Source organism: Pleurodeles waltl, chromosome 1_1, assembly GCF_031143425.1.
Source record: "Pleurodeles waltl isolate 20211129_DDA chromosome 1_1, aPleWal1.hap1.20221129, whole genome shotgun sequence".
Classification (NCBI taxonomy): Eukaryota; Metazoa; Chordata; class Amphibia; order Caudata; family Salamandridae; genus Pleurodeles; species Pleurodeles waltl.
The window spans coordinates 189435533-189458409 of record NC_090436.1 but is presented as its reverse complement, the minus strand read 5'-3'; the positions used below and the strand labels follow the sequence as shown (position 1 = coordinate 189458409).

The 22877-nt window shown below is 48.6% G+C and overlaps 1 protein-coding gene and 1 non-coding gene across 2 annotated transcripts in view; both read left to right on the top strand.

Moving 5' to 3' along the window:
* Positions 1–22877, top strand: part of ZFR (zinc finger RNA binding protein) — a 501254-nt gene that overhangs the window by 98682 nt on the left and 379695 nt on the right. The gene's annotated exons all lie outside the window — the stretch shown is intronic.
* On the top strand, positions 8098–8231 carry LOC138292159 (small nucleolar RNA SNORA66). The gene has a single exon (XR_011202601.1). It is a non-coding gene; the product is annotated as a small nucleolar RNA SNORA66 (small nucleolar RNA).

Here is a 22877-nt window from a genome sequence, read left to right as displayed (position 1 = left end):
GGACAATTCCCCCCTACCAGTCCTATCTAGGGAGAACAGGGTCTCTCAAACCCTGACTCCAAAAATAATAGTCAGAGATGCTGGTTCCCTCACAGGAGAGACCAACACCTCTGAAATCACTGAGGATAACTCCAGTGAAGAGGACATCCAGTTAGCCAGGATGGCCAAAAGATTGGCTTTGGAAAGACAGATCCTAGCCATAGAGAGGGAAAGACAAGAGATGGGCCTAGGACCCATCAATGGTGGCAGCAACATAAATAGGGTCAGAGATTCTCCTGACATGTTGAAAATCCCTAAAGGGATTGTAACTAAATATGAAGATGGTGATGACATCACCAAATGGTTCACAGCTTTTGAGAGGGCTTGTGTAACCAGAAAAGTGAACAGATCTCACTGGGGTGCTCTCCTTTGGGAAATGTTCACAGGAAAGTGTAGGGATAGACTCCTCACACTCTCTGGACAAGATGCAGAATCTTATGACCTCATGAAGGGTACCCTGATTGAGGGCTTTGGATTCTCCACTGAGGAGTATAGGATTAGATTCAGGGGGGCTCAAAAATCCTCGAGCCAGACCTGGGTTGACTTTGTAGACTACTCAGTGAAAACACTAGATGGTTGGATTCAAGGCAGTGGTGTAAGTAATTATGATGGGCTGTACAATTTATTTGTGAAAGAACACCTGTTAAGTAATTGTTTCAATGATAAACTGCATCAGCATCTGGTAGACCTAGGACCAATTTCTCCCCAAGAATTGGGAAAGAAGGCGGACCATTGGGTCAAGACAAGGGTGTCCAAGACTTCAACAGGGGGTGACCAAAAGAAAGGGGTCACAAAGACTCCCCAGGGGAAGGGTGATGAGACAACCAAAACTAAAAATAGTAAAGAGTCTTCTACAGGCCCCCAAAAACCTGCACAGGAGGGTGGGCCCAGAGCCTCTTCACAAAACAATGGGTACAAGGGTAAAAACTTTGATCCCAAAAAGGCCTGGTGTCATAGCTGTAAACAGCATGGACACCAAACTGGAGACAAGGCCTGTCCCAAGAAAGGTTCCACTCCAAACTCCCATCCAGGTAACACTGGTATGGCTAGTCTCCAAGTGGGATCAACAGTGTGCCCAGAGCAAATCAGGGTCCACACTGAAGCTACTCTAGTTTCTGAGGGTGGGGTGGATTTAGCCACACTAGCTGTCTGGCCGCCTAACATGCAAAAATACAGACAGCAACTCTTAATTAATGGGACTAGAATAGAGGGCCTGAGGGATACAGGTGCCAGTGTCACCATGGTGACAGAGAAACTGGTTTCCCCTGGCCAATACCTGACTGGAAAAACTTACACAGTCACCAACGCTGACAATCAGAGAAAAGTACATCCCATGGCAATGGTTACTTTAGAATGGGGAGGGGTCAATGGCCTGAAACAGGTGGTGGTCTCCTCAAATATCCCAGTGGACTGTCTGCTTGGAAATGACCTGGAGTCCTCAGCATGGGCTGAGGTAGAACTAAAAACCCATGCAGCAATGCTGGGTATCCCTGAACTGGTGTGTGTGAAAACCAGAGCACAGTGCAAGGCACAGGGTGAACAAGTAGAGCTGGAGTCTGGAAGAATGGCCCAGCCTACCAAGAGGAAAGGAAAGTCAGTTGGGAAACCAACTGCAACACAGCAAAAGAAAGGGAACCTCTTTTCTCAGGAAGAAGTTCTGCCCTCTGAGGGAACTGAGCCTTTGGAGCTTGAACCTTATCAGGTTGAGCTCTTAGGCCCAGGGGGACCCTCAAGGGAGGAGCTGTGTAAGGGACAAAAAACCTGTCCCTCTCTTGAAGGCCTTAGGCAGCAAGCTGCTGAAGAGTCCAAAGGCAAGAAAAATGGAACACATAGGGTCTATTGGGAAGATGGACTCCTGTACACTGAGGCCAGAGACCCCAAACCTGGTGCCACTAGGAGAGTGGTAGTGCCTCAGCTGTTCAGGAAGTTCATCCTAACATTGGCCCATGACATTCCCCTTGCTGGACATTTGGGACAAACCAAGACGTGGGAGAGGTTAGTCAACCACTTCTACTGGCCCAATATGTCCAACATGGTTAAGGAGTTTTGCCTCTCCTGCCCCACCTGTCAAGCCAGTGGTAAGACAGGTGGGCATCCAAAGGCCCCCCTCATTCCACTTCCAGTGGTGGGGGTTCCCTTTGAAAGAGTGGGTGTGGACATAGTTGGTCCACTGGAACCTCCCACAGCCTCAGGAAATATGTATATCCTGGTAGTAGTGGATCATGCTACCAGGTATCCTGAAGCTATTCCCCTTAGGTCGACTACTGCCCCTGCAGTAGCCAAGGCCCTCATTGGTATCTTTACCAGAGTGGGTTTCCCTAAGGAGGTGGTGTCTGACAGAGGTACCAACTTCATGTCAGCATACCTAAAGCACATGTGGAATGAGTGTGGAGTGACTTATAAATTCACTACACCATACCATCCACAAACTAATGGCTTGGTTGAGAGATTCAACAAGACATTAAAAGGCATGATCATGGGGCTCCCAGAAAAGCTCAAAAGGAGATGGGATGTCCTCTTGCCATGTCTGCTTTTCGCTTACAGAGAGGTGCCACAGAAGGGAGTAGGATTCTCGCCCTTTGAACTTCTGTTTGGGCATCCTGTAAGGGGACCACCTGCCCTTGTTAAAGAAGGCTGGGAGAGACCTCTCCATGAGCCTAAACAGGACATAGTGGACTATGTACTTGGCCTTCGCTCTAGAATGGCAGAGTACATGGAAAAGGCAACCAAAAACCTTGAGGCCAGCCAACAGCTCCAGAAGTTTTGGTATGACCAAAAGGCTGCACTGGTTGAGTTCCAACCAGGGCAGAAAGTCTGGGTTCTGGAGCCTGTGGCTCCCAGGGCACTCCAGGACAAATGGAGTGGCCCTTACCCAGTACTAGAAAGGAAGAGTCAGGTCACCTACCTGGTGGACCTGGGCACAAGCAGGAGCCCCAAGAGGGTGATCCATGTAAACCGCCTTAAGCTCTTCCACGACAGGGCTGATGTCAATCTGTTGATGGTAACAGATGAGGATCAGGAGGCAGAGAGTGAACCTCTCCCTGATCTTCTGTCATCAGACCCAAAAGATGGCACAGTAGATGGAGTGATCTACTCAGACACCCTCTCTGGCCAACAACAAGCTGATTGTAGGAGAGTCCTACAACAGTTTCCTGAACTCTTCTCCTTAACCCCTGGTCAGACACACCTGTGTACCCATGATGTGGACACAGGAGACAGCATGCCTGTCAAGAACAAAATCTTTAGACAATCTGACCATGTTAAGGAAAGCATCAAGGTGGAAGTCCACAAGATGCTGGAATTGGGAGTAATTGAGCGCTCTGACAGCCCCTGGGCTAGCCCAGTGGTCTTAGTCCCCAAACCTCACACCAAAGATGGAAAGAAAGAGATGAGGTTTTGTGTGGACTACAGAGGGCTCAATTCTGTCACCAAGACAGATGCTCATCCAATTCCAAGAGCTGATGAGCTCATAGACAAATTAGGTGCTGCCAAATTCTTAAGTACCTTTGACTTGACAGCAGGGTACTGGCAAATAAAAATGGCACCTGGAGCAAAAGAGAAAACAGCATTCTCCACACCTGATGGGCATTATCAGTTTACTGTTATGCCCTTTGGTTTAAAGAATGCCCCTGCCACCTTCCAAAGGTTGGTGAATCAAGTCCTTGCTGGCTTGGAGTCCTTTAGCACAGCTTATCTTGATGATATTGCTGTCTTTAGCTCCACCTGGCAGGATCACCTGGTCCACCTGAAGAAGGTTTTGAAGGCTCTGCAATCTGCAGGCCTCTCTATCAAGGCATCCAAATGCCAGATAGGGCAGGGAACTGTGGTTTACTTGGGCCACCTTGTAGGTGGAGGCCAAGTTCAGCCACTCCAACCCAAGATCCAGACTATTCTGGACTGGGTAGCTCCGAAAACCCAGACTCAAGTCAGGGCATTCCTTGGCTTGACTGGGTACTACAGGAGGTTTGTGAAGGGATATGGATCCATTGTGACAGCCCTCACTGAACTCGCCTCCAAGAAAATGCCCAAGAAAGTGAACTGGACTGTGGAATGCCAACAGGCCTTTGACACCCTGAAACAAGCAATGTGCTCAGCACCAGTTCTAAAAGCTCCAGATTATTCTAAGCAGTTCATTGTGCAGACTGATGCCTCTGAACATGGGATAGGGGCAGTTTTGTCCCAAACAAATGATGATGGCCTTGACCAGCCTGTTGCTTTCATTAGCAGGAGGTTACTCCCCAGGGAGCAGCGTTGGAGTGCCATTGAGAGGGAGGCCTTTGCTGTGGTTTGGTCCCTGAAGAAGCTGAGACCATACCTCTTTGGGACTCACTTCCTAGTTCAAACTGACCACAGACCTCTCAAATGGCTGATGCAAATGAAAGGTGAAAATCCTAAACTGTTGAGGTGGTCCATCTCCCTACAGGGAATGGACTTTATAGTGGAACACAGACCTGGGACTGCCCATGCCAATGCAGATGGCCTTTCCAGGTTCTTCCACTTAGAAAATGAAGACTCTCTTGGGAAAGGTTAGTCTCATCCTCTTTCGTTTGGGGGGGGGTTGTGTAAGGAAATGCCTCCTTGGCATGGTTGCCCCCTGACTTTTTGCCTTTGCTGATGCTATGTTTACAATTGAAAGGGTGCTGAGGCCTGCTAACCAGGCCCCAGCACCAGTGTTCTTTCCCTAACCTGTACTTTTGTATCCACAATTGGCAGACCCTGGCATCCAGATAAGTCCCTTGTAACTGGTACTTCTAGTACCAAGGGCCCTGATGCCAAGGAAGGTCTCTAAGGGCTGCAGCATGTCTTATGCCACCCTGGAGACCTCTCACTCAGCACAGACACACTGCTTGCCAGCTGGTGTGTGCTAGTGAGGACAAAACGAGTAAGTCGACATGGCACTCCCCTCAGGGTGCCATGCCAGCCTCTCACTGCCTATGCAGTATAGGTAAGACACCCCTCTAGCAGGCCTTACAGCCCTAAGGCAGGGTGCACTATACCATAGGTGAGGGTACCAGTGCATGAGCATGGTACCCCCTACAGTGTCTAAACAAAACCTTAGACATTGTAAGTGCAGGGTAGCCATAAGAGTATATGGTCTGGGAGTCTGTCAAACACGAACTCCACAGCACCATAATGGCTACACTGAAAACTGGGAAGTTTGGTATCAAACTTCTCAGCACAATAAATGCACACTGATGCCAGTGTACATTTTATTGTAAAATACACCCCAGAGGGCACCTTAGAGGTGCCCCCTGAAACTTAACCGACTATCTGTGTAGGCTGACTAGTTTTAGCAGCCTGCCACAAACCGAGACATGTTGCTGGCCCCATGGGGAGAGTGCCTTTGTCACTCTGAGGCCAGTAACAAAGCCTGCACTGGGTGGGTATGCTAACACCTCCCCCAGGCAGGAATTGTCACACCTGGCGGTGAGCCTCAAAGGCTCCCCTCCTTTGTGCCAACCCAGCAGGACACTCCAGCTAGTGGAGTTGCCCGCCCCCTCCGGCCAGGCCCCACTTTTGGCGGCAAGGCCGGAGAAAATAATGAGAAAAACAAGGAGGAGTCACTGGCCAGTCAGGACAGCCCCTAAGGTGTCCTGAGCTGAGGTGACTCTGACTTTTAGAAATCCTCCATCTTGCAGATGGAGGATTCCCCAATAGGATTAGGGATGTGACCCCCTCCCCTTGGGAGGAGGCACAAAGAGGGTGTACCCACCCTCAGGGCTAGTAGCCATTGGCTACTAACCCCCCAGACCTAAACACGCCCTTAAATTTAGTATTTAAGGGCTACCCTGAACCCTAGAAAATTAGATTCCTGCAACTACAAGAAGAAGGACTGCCTAGCTGAAAAACCCCTGCAGAGGAAGACCAGAAGACGACAACTGCCTTGGCTCCAGAAACTCACCGGCCTGTCTCCTGCCTTCCAAAGATCCTGCTCCAGCGACGCCTTCCGAAGGGACCAGCGACCTCGACAACCTCTGAGGACTGCCCCTGCTTCGAAAAGACAAGAAACTCCCGAGGACAGCGGACCTGCTCCAAGAAAAGCTGCAACTTTGTTTCCAGCAGCTTTAAAGATCCCTGCAAGCTCCCCGCAAGAAGCGTGAGACTTGCAACACTGCACCCGGCGACCCCGACTCGGCTGGTGGAGACCCGACACCTCAGGAGGGACCCCAGGACTACTCTAATACTGTGAGTACCAAAACCTGTCCCCCCTGAGCCCCCACAGCGCCGCCTGCAGAGGGAATCCCGAGGCTTCCCCTGACCGCGACTCTTTGAACCTAAAGTCCCGACGCCTGGGAGAGACCCTGCACCCGCAGCCCCCAGGACCTGAAGGACCGGACTTTCACTGGAGAAGTGACCCACAGGAGTCCCTCTCCCTTGCCCAAGTGGAGGTTTCCCCGAGGAACCCCCCCCTTGCCTGCCTGCAGCGCTGAAGAGATCCCGAGATCTCTCATAGACTAACATTGAAAACCCGACGCTTGTTTCTACACTGCACCCGGCCGCCCCGCGCTGCTGAGGGTGAAATTTCTGTGTGGGCTTGTGTCCCCCCCGGTGCCCTACAAAACCCCCCCTGGTCTGCCCTCCGAAGACGCGGGTACTTACCTGCAAGCAGACCGGAACCGGGGCACCCCCTTCTCTCCATTCTAGCCTATGTGTTTTGGGCACCACTTTGAACTCTGCACCTGACCGGCCCTGAGCTGCTGGTGTGGTGACTTTGGGGTTGCTCTGAACCCCCAACGGTGGGCTACCTTGGACCAAGAACTAAGCCCTGTAAGTGCCTTACTTACCTGGTTAACCTAACAAATACTTACCTCCCCTAGGAACTGTGAAAATTGCACTGTGTCCACTTTTAAAACAGCTATTTGCCAATAACTTGAAAAGTATACATGCAATTTTGATGATTTGAAGTTCCTAAAGTACTTACCTGCAATACCTTTCGAATGAGATATTACATGTAGAATTTGAACCTGTGGTTCTTAAAATAAACTAAGAAAAGATATTTCTCTATATAAAAACCTATTGGCTGGATTTGTCTCTGAGTGCGTGTACCTCATTTATTGTCTATGTGTATGTACAACAAATGCTTAACACTACTCCTTGGATAAGCCTACTGCTCGACCACACTACCACAAAATAGAGCATTAGTATTATCTATTTTTACCACTATTTTACCTCTAAGGGGAACCCTTGGACTCTGTGCATGCTATTCCTTACTTTGAAATAGCACATACAGAGCCAACTTCCTACATTTAGTCCAAGTGATGTTGTGGTAAAAATGGACTCTGGTTTGTTGTGGATAGCTTATGTGTACAAAACGTTGTGGAGGCCTAAGTGTAAACTACCTGTAATATCCCCTCAGCATAGGAGGGGGAGGCCAAGGCTTAGCAGCCAAAGGGTTAAAACCTTGGTGCGTACCTCTTTCATATGAAAGAGCGAGCATGTTTGCAAACACAAAGAATTAAAATAAAACCTTTAGTTCAAACTTAAACATATATCAGAAGCACTTCAATACAAGTCAGCTTTTAAAAAAAAAAAAAAAAAGTTATAGTAGCACAGAATGTGTAGAAACATGCAGAAAGATTCTAGCTTTTCTCTATCAAAGGAGTGCAAAAAATAAACTTTCTCTCGGCTGGTCATTATAAACTATTAAAATAGAGCAGAAGAAAGAAAAGCTTGTTCTGTTTTAGTTGCTTTAAACTGCTGCTTCAGTTATGATCTGTGACAGGACCTGCTTTTCACCTTAGCTGCTGGCTCTGACAGGCATTGTAACGTCAGAACTCGACTTTAAACACCTCATAGTCTAGTTCTGACGTATTTTCTTTATAATCGGCGAAGGGTGCGTGACGAGTCACTGATTATAAAGAAATTAAAGACTGCTGTTTATACAGAGATTAGAGTCCTAACATGGCAAAATACATTTTTATTACAGATATGTTGTGGAAAAAACTGGTAAAACAAATAGAATGCATATAAGGAGCAGTAACTGTTTAACCATGAACTTTGTCCAGTGATTTTTTTTTTTTTTTAATTTATCGTAAATGTTCGTTGAGAACTTGTAACTTGCAAACTAGATCACTAGCTCTGCATGTGGTTGCAGGAGCTAAGGGAACACGTTTGCTACAGTAAACCACCATAGAGAAAATATTTCACTCCTAAAATTCAATTTGGGTTGAAATATCGATCATGGCACAAATATTAACAGTTTCTATTTTTAAAGTCTGTTTTAAAGTCCGTGTAAATAATTTCATAATGCATTGTATTTGTGTAAAATCAACCCAGAAGAATTAGATGTGTGTAATTTATTGCATTTTAAGGCAGGCATTCTATCCACAGCCAACTGCTTTGCGGGTGGGTTAGAACAAGAAGGTTACTTAATCCAAGATAAAACTGGAGTGGAGAGAGGTGGTTAGGAGGCTTACACTGAATGTGGCGTGTTTTCAGACTAGACATATGGCAAGAGACAGCATTTTGTAGTCGGGAAATAAGGAGAGCAGGAGTGGAAATGTGTAGGAAGTTGGCTCTGTATGCACTATTTCAAAGTAAGGAATAGTATGCACAGAGTCCAAGGGTTCCCCTTAGAGGTAAGATAGTGGCAAAAAGAGATAATACTAATGCTCTATTTTGTGGTAGTGTGGTCGAGCAGTAGGCTTATCAAAGGAGTAGTGTTAAGCATTTGTTGTACATACACACAGGCAATAAATGAGGAACACACACTCGGAGACAAATCCAGCCAATAGCTTTTGTTATAGAAAAATATCTTTTCTTAGTTTATTTTAAGAACCACAGGTTCAAATTCTACATGTAATATCTCATTTGAAAGGTATTGCAGGTAAGTACTTTAGGAACTTTGAATCATTACATTAGCATGTATACTTTTTACATAAAACACAATAAGCTGTTTTAAAAGTGGACAATTTTCACAGTTCCTGGGGGAGGTAAAGTAATGTTAGTTTTAACAGGTAAGTAAGTCACTTACAGGTTTCAGTTTTGGGTCCAAGGTAGCCCACTGTTGGGGGTTCAGAGCAACCCCAAAGTTATCACACCAGCAGCTCGGGCCGGTCAGGTGCAAAGGTCAAAGAGGTGTCCAAACCACATAGGCTTCAATGGAGAGAAGGGGGTGCCCCGGTTCCGGTCTGCCAGCAGGTAAGTACCCGCGTCTTCGGAGGGCAGACCAGGGGGGTTTTGTAGGGCACCGGGGGGGACACAAGTCAGCACAAAAAGTACACCCTCAGCAGCGCGGGGGCAGCCGGGTGCAGTGTGCAAACATGCGTCGGGTTTCCAATGGTTTTCAATGAGAGATGGAGGGATCTCTTCAGCGTTGCAGGCAGGCAAGGGGGGGGGCTCCTCGGGGTAGCCACCACCTGGGCAAGGGAGAGGGCCTCCTGGGAGTCACTCCTGCACAGGAGTTCCGTTCCTTTAGATGCTGGGTGCTGCGGGTGCAGGGTCTTTTTCAGCCGTCGGGAAATGGAGTTCAGACAGTCGCGGTCAGGGGGAGCCTCAGGGGGGACAACTTTGGTTACTCACTGACTCTGAGTCGCCGGAGGGTCCTCCCTGAGGTGTTGGTTCTCCACCAGTCGAGTCGGGGTCGCCGGGTGCAGTGTTGCAAGTCTCACGCTTCTTGCGGGGAGTTGCAGGGGTCTTTAAATCTGCTCCTTGAAACAAAGTTGCAGTTCTTTTGGAGCAGTGACGCTGTCCTCGGGAGTTTCTTGTCTTTCTTGAAGCAGGGCAGTCCTCAGAGGATTCAGAGGTCGCTGGTCCCTTGGAAAGCGTCGCTGGAGCAGGTTTCTTTGGAAGGCAGGAGACAGGCCGGTATGTCTGGGGCCAAAGCAGTTGGTGTCTTCTGTTCTTCCTCTGCAGGGGTTTTTCAGCTCAGCAGTCCTCCTCTTCTTGTAGTTTCAGGAATCTAAATTCTTAGGTTCAGGGGAGCCCTTAAATACAAAATTTAAGGGCGTGTTTAGGTCTGGGGGGGTTAGTAGCCAATGGCTACTAGCCCTGAGGGTGGGTACACCCTCTTTGTGCCTCCTCCCAAGGGGAGGGGGTCACATCCCTAATCCTATTGGGGAATCCTCCATCTGCAAGATGGAGGATTTCTCAAAGTTAGAGTCACTTCAGCTCAGGACATCTTAGGGGCTGTCCTGACTGGCCAGTGACTCCTCCTTGTTGTTCTCATTATTTTCTCCGGCCTTGCCACCAAAAGTGGGGGCCGTGGCCGGAGGGGGCGGGCAACTCCACTAGCTGGAGTGTCCTGTGGTGCTGGCACAAAGGGATGAGCCTTTGAGGTTCACCGCCAGGTGTGACAGCTCCTGCCTGGGGGAGGTGTTAGCATCTCCACCCAGTGCAGGCTTTGTTACTGGCCTCAGAGTGACAAAGGCACTCTCCCCATGGGGCCAGCAACATGTCTCGGTTGTGGCAGGCTGCTGGAACCAGTCAGCCTACACAGATAGTCGGTTAAGGTTTCAGGGGGCACCTCTAAGGTGCCCTCTGGGGTGTATTTCACAATAAAATGTACACTGGCCTCAGTGTGCATTTATTGTGCTGAGAAGTTTGATACCAAACTTCCCAGTTTTCAGTGTAGCCATTATGGTGCTGTGGAGTTCGTGTAAAACAGACTCCCAGACCATATACTCTTATGGCTACCCTGCACTTACAATGTCTAAGGTTTTGCTTAGACACTGTAGGGGCACAGTGCTCATGCACTGGTGCCCTCACCTATGGTGTAGTGAACCCTGCCTTAGGGCTGTAAGGCCTACTAGAGGGGTGACTTATCTACACCTGCATAGGCAGTGAGAGGCTGGCATGGCACCCTGAGGGGAGTGCCATGTCGACTTACTCGTTTTGTTCTCACCAGCACACACAAGCTGGCAAGCAGTGTGTCTGTGCTGAGTGAGGGGTCTCCAGGGTGGCATAAGACATGCTGCAGCCCTTAGAGACCTTCCTTGGCATCAGGGCCCTTGGTACCAGGGGTACCATTTACAAGGGACTTATCTGGATGCCAGGGTGTGCCAATTGTGGATACAAAAGTACAGGTTTAGGGAAAGAACACTGGTGCTGGGGCCTGGTTAGCAGGCCTCAGCACACTTTCAATTCAAAACATAGCATCAGCAAAGGCAAAAAGTCAGGGGGTAACCATGCCAAGGAGGCATTTCTTTACAAAATGGGAAAGCAAAAGAGTCTAAAGAGGACATGAAAGATAACAAAAAAATAGTGGGAGTATGATACGAGACAATCCCTCTTAAAGGTATTGCAAATAGGGCAGTGTGGAAGCTGAGAGGAGAGCAGAATGGTGTAAGTCCGTTGTAGAAAAGAATGAAGAAGCAGAGTTGTGGCTGGGAAACCTCTGAGAAAACGAATATGCAGAAAGGCTAGTAGTGTTGAACCGATGGTGTCAAACATGAGGGTGAATGAAAGACACTTGTTCATCTTCAGTAGGAATGGCCAGGTGAGACCATATGTTTACAGGCATGCTGTGCTTGACTAGACTGGAAGCAAAATATGAATGCTAATAATTAGCCTGTGGTAGTCTCTCCGGCCTTGTCCAAAGAAAATATGTTTGGGAGGATTATTCATTTTTTGCATGATTCTGATTCTAAATACTAATATGGACCAATGGTAAATCTTTCCTTTTTGCATGAATCTTGTACTGTGTGATACCCTAGAATTTAACATCTAGAGTTTGCAGCAATTAAGGACAAACATGTGCATGTATTCTGCCCTCTTCCCTTGCTTAGTATCCGTCTTTGGTCAAGCTCCCTCCATTCTTTAGGGATTCATCTCTGTAAAGCTTTCCATTCACTGCAAATCCCAGGGTTGATTCAGATAGATGTTTAGGTTTTGTTTTTTTGTTGTAGTCGGAATGAGAACCCTTGATTATAAAAAATAAAAGTAGATAAAGATTCGGGGGGGGTAGGGTAGGAAGCGGATTAGTAATTTTAAAGAAGTAATTAGTGCATGTCGATTTATTAAGTGAATTGAAAGAAATTGGTTCTAAAGTTTGCTAGGAGGTTTGAGAGGGAACAAGCTAAAAATATATGGCTGTAGTGTTTTTTTTTTTTTTTTTTCTTACAGTAAAGGCACTATAAAAACAGAAATGACTGCCATCTTAGTGTTTTTTCTTTTAGCTTACAAGACGACCATGGCACATGCACACACTCAGGTGTAAATCTTAAAATAGTTGTTAGAAATGTGGTCTCTAGTTGGCAGTGGCATGCACCCTGGCCAAGTAGGGTCCACAATCCTAGTCAGGGTAAGTCAGTTACATGATTTAAATTAACCTGTGCTCGTGTCCCTCTGGTAACTTGGCACAGAGCAGGCAGACTTAACTTAGAAGTCAGTGTGTAAAGTATTTGTGCAACACACATGCAGTAATCACAATGAAACGCCACAAAAAGGACTCCACATGACCAAACTCCTATGAATATTCACTTTTAAGCACACTTTGTATGGGGCTCGTTTTACAGTCTTTAGGGTATTTTATTATAGTACTTGTGTCTGTCTGCGAGGAGACACTACCTAAGGGTGCCAGTTCTAACAATGTTCTAAAATCTTTTGGAGATGACCTCTCACCTCTACCAGCCTGTCTTGGGGGTCGGAGTACAAGGGTGTTAAGGCTGATTTTTAGGTCTCCCCTGCCAACAGCATGTGAGCGCTGTCACTTGGGAAGACTACTGTGTACAATAGAGGGCTTGGAGACAGCCCATTGCTTATCATTTGTTGCCTTCATTGTCACTGTTCTTTGCTACAGTTTGATTGACCAGCACATTCCAGACTTTGCTTCCTGTTTCTTCTCTAGAGCATGGAACAAGTACAGATTGTAAGGAAATGCCTCCTTGGCATGGTTGCCCCCTGACTTTTTGCCTTTGCTGATTCTATGTTTACAATTGAAAGTGTGCTGAGGCCTGCTAACCAGGCCCCAGCACCAGTGTTCTTTCCCTAACCTGTACTTTTGTATCCACAATTGGCAGACCCTGGCATCCAGATAAGTCCCTTGTAACTGGTACTTCTAGTACCAAGGGCCCTGATGCCAAGGAAGGTCTCTAAGGGCTGCAGCATGTCTTATGCCACCCTGGAGACCTCTCACTCAGCACAGACACACTGCTTGCCAGCTTGTGTGTGCTAGTGAGGACAAAACGAGCAAGTCGACATGGCACTCCCCTCAGGGTGCCATGCCAGCCTCTCACTGCCTATGCAGTATAGGTAAGACACCCCTCTAGCAGGCCTTACAGCCCTAAGGCAGGGTGCACTATACCATAGGTGAGGGTACCAGTGCATGAGCATGGTACCCCTACAGTGTCTAAACAAAACCTTAGACATTGTAAGTGCAGGGTAGCCATAAGAGTATATGGTCTGGGAGTCTGTCAAACACGAACTCCACAGCACCATAATGGCTACACTGAAAACTGGGAAGTTTGGTATCAAACTTCTCCGCACAATAAATGCACACTGATGCCAGTGTACATTTTATTGCAAAATACACCCCAGAGGGCACCTTAGAGGTGCCCCCTGAAACTTAACCGACTGTCTGTGTAGGCTGACTAGTTCCAGCAGCCTGCCACACTAGAGACATGTTGCTGGCCCCATGGGGAGAGTGCCTTTGTCACTCTGAGGCCAGTAACAAAGCCTGCACTGGGTGGAGATGCTAACACCTCCCCCAGGCAGGAGCTGTAACACCTGGCGGTGAGCCTCAAAGGCTCACCCCTTTGTCACGGCCCAGCAGGGCACTCCAGCTTAGTGGAGTTGCCCGCCCCCTCCGGCCACGGCCCCCAGTTTTGGCGGCAAGGCTGGAGGGAACAAAGAAAGCAACAAGGAGGAGTCACTGGCCAGTCAGGACAGCCCCTAAGGTGTCCTGAGCTGAGGTGACTCTAACTTTTAGAAATCCTCCATCTTGCAGATGGAGGATTCCCCCAATAGGGTTAGGATTGTGACCCCCTCCCCTTGGGAGGAGGCACAAAGAGGGTGTACCCACCCTCAGGGCTAGTAGCCATTGGCTACTAACCCCCCAGACCTAAACACGCCCTTAAATTTAGTATTTAAGGGCTACCCTGAACCCTAGAAAATTAGATTCCTGCAAACTACAAGAAGAAGGACTGCCTAGCTGAAAACCCCTGCAGAGGAAGACCAGAAGACGACAACTGCCTTGGCTGCAGAAACTCACCGGCCTGTCTCCTGCCTTCCAAAGAACTCTGCTCCAGCGACGCCTTCCAAGGGACCAGCGACCTCTGAATCCTCTGAGGACTGCCCTGCTTCGAAAAAGACAAGAAACTCCCGAGGACAGCGGACCTGCTCCAAAAAGACCAACTTTGTTTCAAGGAGCAGCTTTAAAGACCCTGCAATCTCCCCGCAAGAAGCGTGAGACTTGCAACACTGCACCCGGCGACCCCGACTCGGCTGGTGGAGAACCAACACCTCAGGGAGGACCCCCGGACTACTCTACGACTGTGAGTACCAAAACCTGTCCCCCCTGAGCCCCCACAGCGCCGCCTGCAGAGGGAATCCCGAGGCTTCCCCTGACCGCGACTCTCTGAAACCTAAGTCCCGACGCCTGGAAAAGACCCTGCACCCGCAGCCCCCAGGACCTGAAGGACCGGACTTTCACTGGAGAAGTGACCCCCAGGAGTCCCTCTCCCTTGCCCAAGTGGAGGTTTCCCCGAGGAACCCCCCCCTTGCCTGCCTGCAGCGCTGAAGAGATCCCTTGATCTCTCATAGACTAACATTGCAAACCCGACGCTTGTTTCTACACTGCACCCGGCCGCCCCCGCGCTGCTGAGGGTGAAATTTCTGTGTGGGCTTGTGTCCCCCCCGGTGCCCTACAAAACCCCCCTGGTCTGCCCTCCGAAGACGCGGGTACTTACCTGCAAGCAGACCGGAACCGGGGCACCCCCTTCTCTCCATTCTAGCCTATGCGTTTTGGGCACCACTTTGAACTCTGCACCTGACCGGCCCTGAGCTGCTGGTGTGGTGACTTTGGGGTTGCTCTGAACCCCCAACGGTGGGCTACTTTGGACCAAGAACTGAACCCTGTAAGTGTCTTACTTACCTGGTAAAACTAACAAAAACTTACCTCCCCCAGGAACTGTGAAAATTGCACTAAGTGTCCACTTTTAAAATAGCTATTTGTCAATAACTTGAAAAGTATACATGCGATTTTGATGATTCAAAGTTCCTAATGTACTTACCTGCAATACCTTTCAAACAAGATATTACATGTTAAATTTGAACCTGTGGTTCTTAAAATAAACTAAGAAAAGATATTTTTCTATAACAAAACCTATTGGCTGGATTTGTCTCTGAGTGTGTGTACCTCATTTATTGTCTATGTGTATGTACAACAAATGCTTAACACTACTCCTTGGATAAGCCTACTGCTCGACCACACTACCACAAAATAGAGCATTAGTATTATCTATTTTTACCACTATTTTACCTCTAAGGGGAACCCTTGGACTCTGTGCATGCTATTCCTTACTTTGAAATAGCACATACAGAGCCAACTTCCTACACAGATGTATTCCTCTTTTCTGTGCTGCTTCTTGCCCCACCCTCCCCCTTTCTGAGCTGCTTCTTGCCCCACCCACCCATATGACCTACCCACCCATGACCTTTTTTCCGCTATGCTTCTTGCCCACCATCTTTTTTTTTTGGGTCACTCCGTTGCCCTCCCTCCCATCTGTTCTGTGTTGCGGACCCCCCCCCCCATTTAGCCATATTTGTTTCCCAATCCACCACCCTGTTATCGTTAATTACCCATCTCTCATACCCACAATTCTTGCTTGACCGTCCTGCATAAAAAATAAGCATTGTCAAAGCCAGTAGGTCATGCTTATGTGGGAGCTGTTGGCTTTACAAATGTATTTTTGCAATGTTGTGCAGCAGCATGACTGCTGCATGGCTACAAGTAAAGTTAGAAAAAACTGTGTCCCTGGGCAAGGGAGAGGGACTCCTGGGGGTCACTTCTCCAGTGAAAGTCCGGTCCTTCAGGTCCTGGGGGCTGCGGGTGCAGGGTCTCTCCCAGGCGTCGGGACTTTAGGTTCAAAGAGTCGCGGTCAGGGGAAGCCTCGGGATTCCCTCTGCAGGCGGCGCTGTGGGGGCTCAGGGGGGACAGGTTTTGGTACTCACAGTATCAGAGTAGTCCTGGGGTCCCTCCTGAGGTGTTGGATCTCCACCAGCCGAGTCTGGCTCGCCGGGTGCAGTGTTGCAAGTCTCACGCTTCTTGCGGGGAGCTTGCAGGGATCTTTCAAGGCTGCTGGAAACAAAGTTGCAGCCTTTCTTGGAGCAGGTCCGCTGTCCTCGGGAGTTTCTTGTCTTTTCGAAGCAGGGGCAGTCCTCAGAGGATGTCGAGGTCGCTGGTCCCTTCGGAAGGCGTCGCTGGAGCAGGATCTTTGGAAGGCAGGAGACAGGCCGGTGAGTTTCTGGAGCCAAGGCAGTTGTCGTCTTCTGGTCTTCCGCTGCAGGGGTTTTCAGCTGGGCAGTCCTTCTTCTTGTAGTTGCAGGAATCTAATTTTCTAGGGTTCAGGGTAGCCCTTAAATACTAAATTTAAGGGCGTGTTTAGGTCTGGGGGGTTAGTAGCCAATGGCTACTAGCCCTGAGGGTGGGTACACCCTCTTTGTGCCTCCTCCCAAGGGGAGGGGGTCACAATCCTAACCCTATTGGGGGAATCCTCCATCTGCAAGATGGAGGATTTCTAAAAGTTAGAGTCACTTCAGCTCAGGACACCTTAGGGGCTGTCCTGACTGGCCAGTGACTCCTCCTTGTTTTTCTCATTATTTTCTCCGGCCTTGCCGCCAAAAGTGGGGCCTGGCCGGAGGGGGCGGGCAACTCCACTAGCTGGAGTGTCCTGCTGGGTTGGCACAAAGGAGGTGAGCCTTTGAGGCTCACCGCCAGGTGTGATAATTCCTGCCTGGGGGAGGTGTTAGCATCTCCACCCAGTGCAGGCTTTGTTACTGGCCTCAGAGTGACAAAGGCACTCTCCCCATGGGGCCAGCAACATGTCTCGGTTTGTGGCAGGCTGCTAAAACTAGTCAGCCTACACAGATAGTCGGTTAAGTTTCAGGGGGCACCTCTAAGGTGCCCTCTGTGGTGTATTTTACAATAAAATGTACACTGGCATCAGTGTGCATTTATTGTGCTGAGAAGTTTGATACCAAACTTCACAGTTTTCAGTGTAGCCATTATGGTGCTGTGTAGTTCGTGTTTGACAGACTCCCAGACCATATACTCTTATGGCTACCCTGCACTTACAATGTCTAAGGTTTTGTTTAGACACTGTAGGGGTACCATGCTCATGCACTGGTACCCTCACCTATGGTATAGTGCACCCTGCCTTAGGGCTGTAAGGCCTGCTAGAGGGGTGTCTTACCTATACTGCATAGGCAGTGAGAGGCTGGCATGGCACCCTGAGGGGAGTGCCATGTCGACTTACTCGTTTTGTCCTCACTAGCACACACAAGCTGGCAAGCAGTGTGTCTGTGCTGAGTGAGAGGTCTCCAGGGTGGCATAAGACATGCTGCAGCCCTTAGAGACCTTCCTTGGCATCAGGGCCCTTGGTACTAGAAGTACCAGTTACAAGGGACTTATCTGGATGCCAGGGTCTGCCAATTGTGGATACAAAAGTACAGGTTAGGGAAAGAACACTGGTGCTGGGGCATGGTTAGCAGGCCTCAGCACACTTTCAATTGTAAACATAGCATCAGCAAAGGAAAAAAGTCAGGGGGCAACCATGCCAAGGAGGCATTTCCTTACACAACCCCCCCCCCAAACGAAAGAGGATGAGACTAACCTTTCCCAAGAGAGTCTTCATTTTCTAAGTGGAAGAACCTGGAAAGGCCATCTGCATTGGCATGGGCAGTCCCAGGTCTGTGTTCCACTATAAAGTCCATTCCCTGTAGGGAGATGGACCACCTCAACAGTTTAGGATTTTCACCTTTCATTTGCATCAGCCATTTGAGAGGTCTGTGGTCGGTTTGAACTAGGAAGTGAGTCCCAAAGAGGTATGGTCTCAGCTTCTTCAGGGACCAAACCACAGCAAAGGCCTCCCTCTCAATGGCACTCCAACGCTGCTCCCTGGGGAGTAACCTCCTGCTAATGAAAGCAACAGGCTGGTCAAGGCCATCATCATTTGTTTGGGACAAAACTGCCCCTATCACATGTTCAGAGGCATCAGTCTGCACAATGAACTGCTTAGAATAATCTGGAGCTTTGAGAACTGGTGCTGAGCACATTGCTTGTTTCAGGGTGTCAAAGGCCTGTTGGCATTCCACAGTCCAGTTCACTTTCTTGGGCATTTTCTTGGAGGTTAGTTCAGTGAGGGCTGTCACAATGGATCCATATCCCTTCACAAACCTCCTGTAATACCCAGTCAAGCCAAGGAATGCCCTGACTTGAGTCTGGGTTTTTGGAGCTACCCAGTCCAGAATAGTCTGGATCTTGGGTTGGAGTGGCTGAACTTGGCCTCCACCTACAAGGTGGCCCAAGTAAACCACAGTTCCCTGCCCTATCTGGCATTTGGATGCCTTGATAGAGAGGCCTGCAGATTGCAGAGCCTTCAAAACCTTCCTCAGGTGGACCAGGTGATCCTGCCAGGTGGAGCTAAAGACAGCAATATCATCAAGATAAGCTGTGCTAAAGGACTCCAAGCCAGCAAGGACTTGATTCACCAACCTTTGGAAGGTGGCAGGGGCATTCTTTAAACCAAAGGGCATAACAGTAAACTGATAATGCCCATCAGGTGTGGAGAATGCTGTTTTCTCTTTTGCTCCAGGTGCCATTTTTATTTGCCAGTACCCTGCTGTCAAGTCAAAGGTACTTAAGAATTTGGCAGCACCTAATTTATCTATGAGCTCATCAGCTCTTGGAATTGGATGAGCATCTGTCTTGGTGACAGAATTGAGCCCTCTGTAGTCCACACAAAACCTCATCTCTTTCTTTCCATCTTTGGTGTGAGGTTTGGGGACTAAGACCACTGGGCTAGCCCAGGGGCTGTCAGAGCGCTCAATTACTCCCAATTCCAGCATCTTGTGGACTTCCACCTTGATGCTTTCCTTAACATGGTCAGACTGTCTAAAGATTTTGTTTTTGACAGGCATGCTGTCTCCTGTGTCCACATCATGGGTACACAGGTGTGTCTGACCAGGGGTTAAGGAGAAGAGTTCAGGAAACTGTTGTAGGACTCTCCTACAATCAGCTTGCTGTTGGCCAGAGAGGGTGTCTGAGTAGATCACTCCATCTACTGTGCCATCTTTTGGGTCTGATGATAGAAGATCAGGGAGAGGTTCACTCTCTGCCTCCTGATCCTCATCTGTTACCATCAACAGATTCACATCAGCCCTGTCATGGAAGAGCTTAAGGCGGTTCACATGGATCACCCTCTTGGGGCTCCTGCTTGTGCCCAGGTCCACCAGGTAGGTGACCTGACTCTTCCTTTCTAGTACTGGGTAAGGACCACTCCATTTGTCCTGGAGTGCCCTGGGAGCCACAGGCTCCAGAACCCAGACTTTCTGCCCTGGTTGGAACTCAACCAGTGCAGCCTTTTGGTCATACCAAAACTTCTGGAGTTGTTGGCTGGCCTCAAGGTTTTTGGTTGCCTTTTCCATGTACTCTGCCATTCTAGAGCGAAGGCCAAGTACATAGTCCACTATGTCCTGTTTAGGCTCATGGAGAGGTCTCTCCCAGCCTTCTTTAACAAGGGCAAGTGGTCCCCTTACAGGATGACCAAACAGAAGTTCAAAGGGTGAGAACCCTACTCCCTTCTGTGGTACCTCCCTGTAAGCGAAAAGCAGACATGGCAGGAGGACATCCCATCTCCTTTTGAGTTTTTCTGGGAGCCCCATGATCATGCCCTTTAATGTCTTGTTGAATCTCTCAACTAAGCCATTAGTTTGTGGATGGTAAGGTGTAGTGAATTTATAAGTCACTCCACACTCATTCCACATGTGCTTTAGGTATGCTGACATGAAGTTGGTACCTCTGTCAGACACCACCTCCTTAGGGAAACCCACTCTGGTAAAGATACCAATGAGGGCCTTGGCTACTGCAGGGGCAGTAGTCGACCTAAGGGGAATAGCTTCAGGATACCTGGTAGCATGATCCACTACTACCAGGATATACATATTTCCTGAGGCTGTGGGAGGTTCTAGTGGACCAACTATGTCCACACCCACTCTTTCAAAGGGCACCCCCACCACTGGAAGTGGAATGAGGGGGGCCTTTGGATGCCCACCTGTCTTACCACTGGCTTGACAGGTGGGGCAGGAGAGGCAAAACTCCTTAACCATGGTGGACATATTGGGCCAGTAGAAGTGGTTGACTAACCTGTCCCACGTCTTGGTTTGTCCCAAATGCCCAGCAAGGGGAATGTCATGGGCCAATGTTAGGATGAACTCTCTGAACAGCTGAGGCACTACCACTCTCCTAGTGGCACCAGGTTTGGGGTCTCTGGCCTCAGTGTACAGGAGTCCATCTTCCCAATAGACCCTATGCGTTCCATTTTTCTTGCCTTTGGACTCTTCAGCAGCTTGCTGCCTAAGGCCTTCAAGAGAGGGACAGGTTTCTTGTCCCTTACACAGCTCCTCCCTTGAGGGTCCCCCTGGGCCTAAGAGCTCAACCTGATAAGGTTCAAGCTCCAAAGGCTCAGTTCCCTCAGAGGGCAGAACTTCTTCCTGAGAAGAGAGGTTCCCTTTCTTTTGCTGTGTTGCAGTTGGTTTCCCAACTGACTTTCCTGTTCTCTTGGTAGGCTGGGCCATTTTTCCAGACTCCAGCTCTACTTTTTCACCCTGTGCCTTGCATTGTGCTCTTGTTTTCACACACACCAGTTCAGGGATACCCAGCATTGCTGCATGGGTTTTTAGTTCTACCTCAGCCCATGCTGAGGACTCCAGGTCATTTCCAAGCAGACAGTCCACTGGGATATTTGAGGAGACCACCACCTGTTTCAGGCCATTGACCCCTCCCCATTCTAAAGTAACCATTGCCATGGGATGTACTTTTCTCTGATTGTCAGCGTTGGTGACTGTGTAAGTTTTTCCAGTCAGGTATTGGCCAGGGGAAACCAGTTTCTCTGTCACCATGGTGACACTGGCACCTGTATCCCTCAGGCCCTCTATTCTAGTCCCATTAATTAAGAGTTGCTGTCTGTATTTTTGCATGTTAGGCGGCCAGACAGCTAGTGTGGCTAAATCCACCCCACCCTCAGAAACTAGAGTAGCTTCAGTGTGGACCCTGATTTGCTCTGGGCACTCTGTTGATCCCACTTGGAGACTAGCCATACCAGTGTTACCTGGATGGGAGTTTGGAGTGGAACCTTTCTTGGGACAGGCCTTGTCTCCAGTTTGGTGTCCATGCTGTTTACAGCTATGACACCAGGCCTTTTTGGGATCAAAGTTTTTCCCCTTGTACCCATTGTTTTGTGAAGAGGCTCTGGGCCCACCCTCCTGTGCAGGTTTTTGGGGGCCTGTAGAAGACTCTTTACTATTTTTAGTTTTGGTTGTCTCATCACCCTTCCCCTGGGGAGTCTTTGTGACCCCTTTCTTTTGGTCACCCCCTGTTGAAGTCTTGGACACCCTTGTCTTGACCCAATGGTCCGCCTTCTTTCCCAATTCTTGGGGAGAAATTGGTCCTAGGTCTACCAGATGCTGATGCAGTTTATCATTGAAACAATTACTTAACAGGTGTTCTTTCACAAATAAATTGTACAGCCCATCATAATTACTTACACCACTGCCTTGAATCCAACCATCTAGTGTTTTCACTGAGTAGTCTACAAAGTCAACCCAGGTCTGGCTCGAGGATTTTTGAGCCCCCCTGAATCTAATCCTATACTCCTCAGTGGAGAATCCAAAGCCCTCAATCAGGGTACCCTTCATGAGGTCATAAGATTCTGCATCTTGTCCAGAGAGTGTGAGGAGTCTATCCCTACACTTTCCTGTGAACATTTCCCAAAGGAGAGCACCCCAGTGAGATCTGTTCACTTTTCTGGTTACACAAGCCCTCTCAAAAGCTGTGAACCATTTGGTGATGTCATCACCATCTTCATATTTAGTTACAATCCCTTTAGGGATTTTCAACATGTCAGGAGAATCTCTGACCCTATTTATGTTGCTGCCACCATTGATGGGTCCTAGGCCCATCTCTTGTCTTTCCCTCTCTATGGCTAGGATCTGTCTTTCCAAAGCCAATCTTTTGGCCATCCTGGCTAACTGGATGTCCTCTTCACTGGGGTTATCCTCAGTGATTTCAGAGGTGCTGGTCCCTCCTGTGAGGGAGCCAGTATCTCTGACTAGTATTTTTGGAGTCAGGGCTTGAGAGGCCCTGTCCTCCCTAGATAGGACTGGTAGGGGGGAATCTTCCTCCAATTCACTATCATCTTCCTCTGAGTTGCCACCCTCCGAGGGGTTGGCCTTTTCAAACTCTGCCAAAAGCTCCTGGAGCTGTATTTTGGTAGGTTTGGGGCCTATGGTTATTTTCTTTAGTTTACAGAGTGACCTTAGCTCTCTCATCTGTAGATGGAGGTAAGGTGTGGTGTCGAGTTCCACCACAGTCACATCTGTGCTAGACATTTTGCTTCTAAAAGTTGGAATACTTTTTAAGAATCTAAAACTGGTTCTAGAATCTAATTCAAACTTTTACAAACTTTTAAACTCTAAAAGAAATGCTAAACAGGATCTAACACAAGGCCCTAGCAGGTCTTTTAAGAATTTAGAAAACTTTTCAAATTGCAAAAATCAATTTCTAATGACAATTTTGGAATTTGTCGTGTGATCAGGTATTGGCTGAGTAGTCCAGCAAATGCAAAGTCTTGTACCCCACCGCTGATCCACCAATGTAGGAAGTTGGCTCTGTATGTGCTATT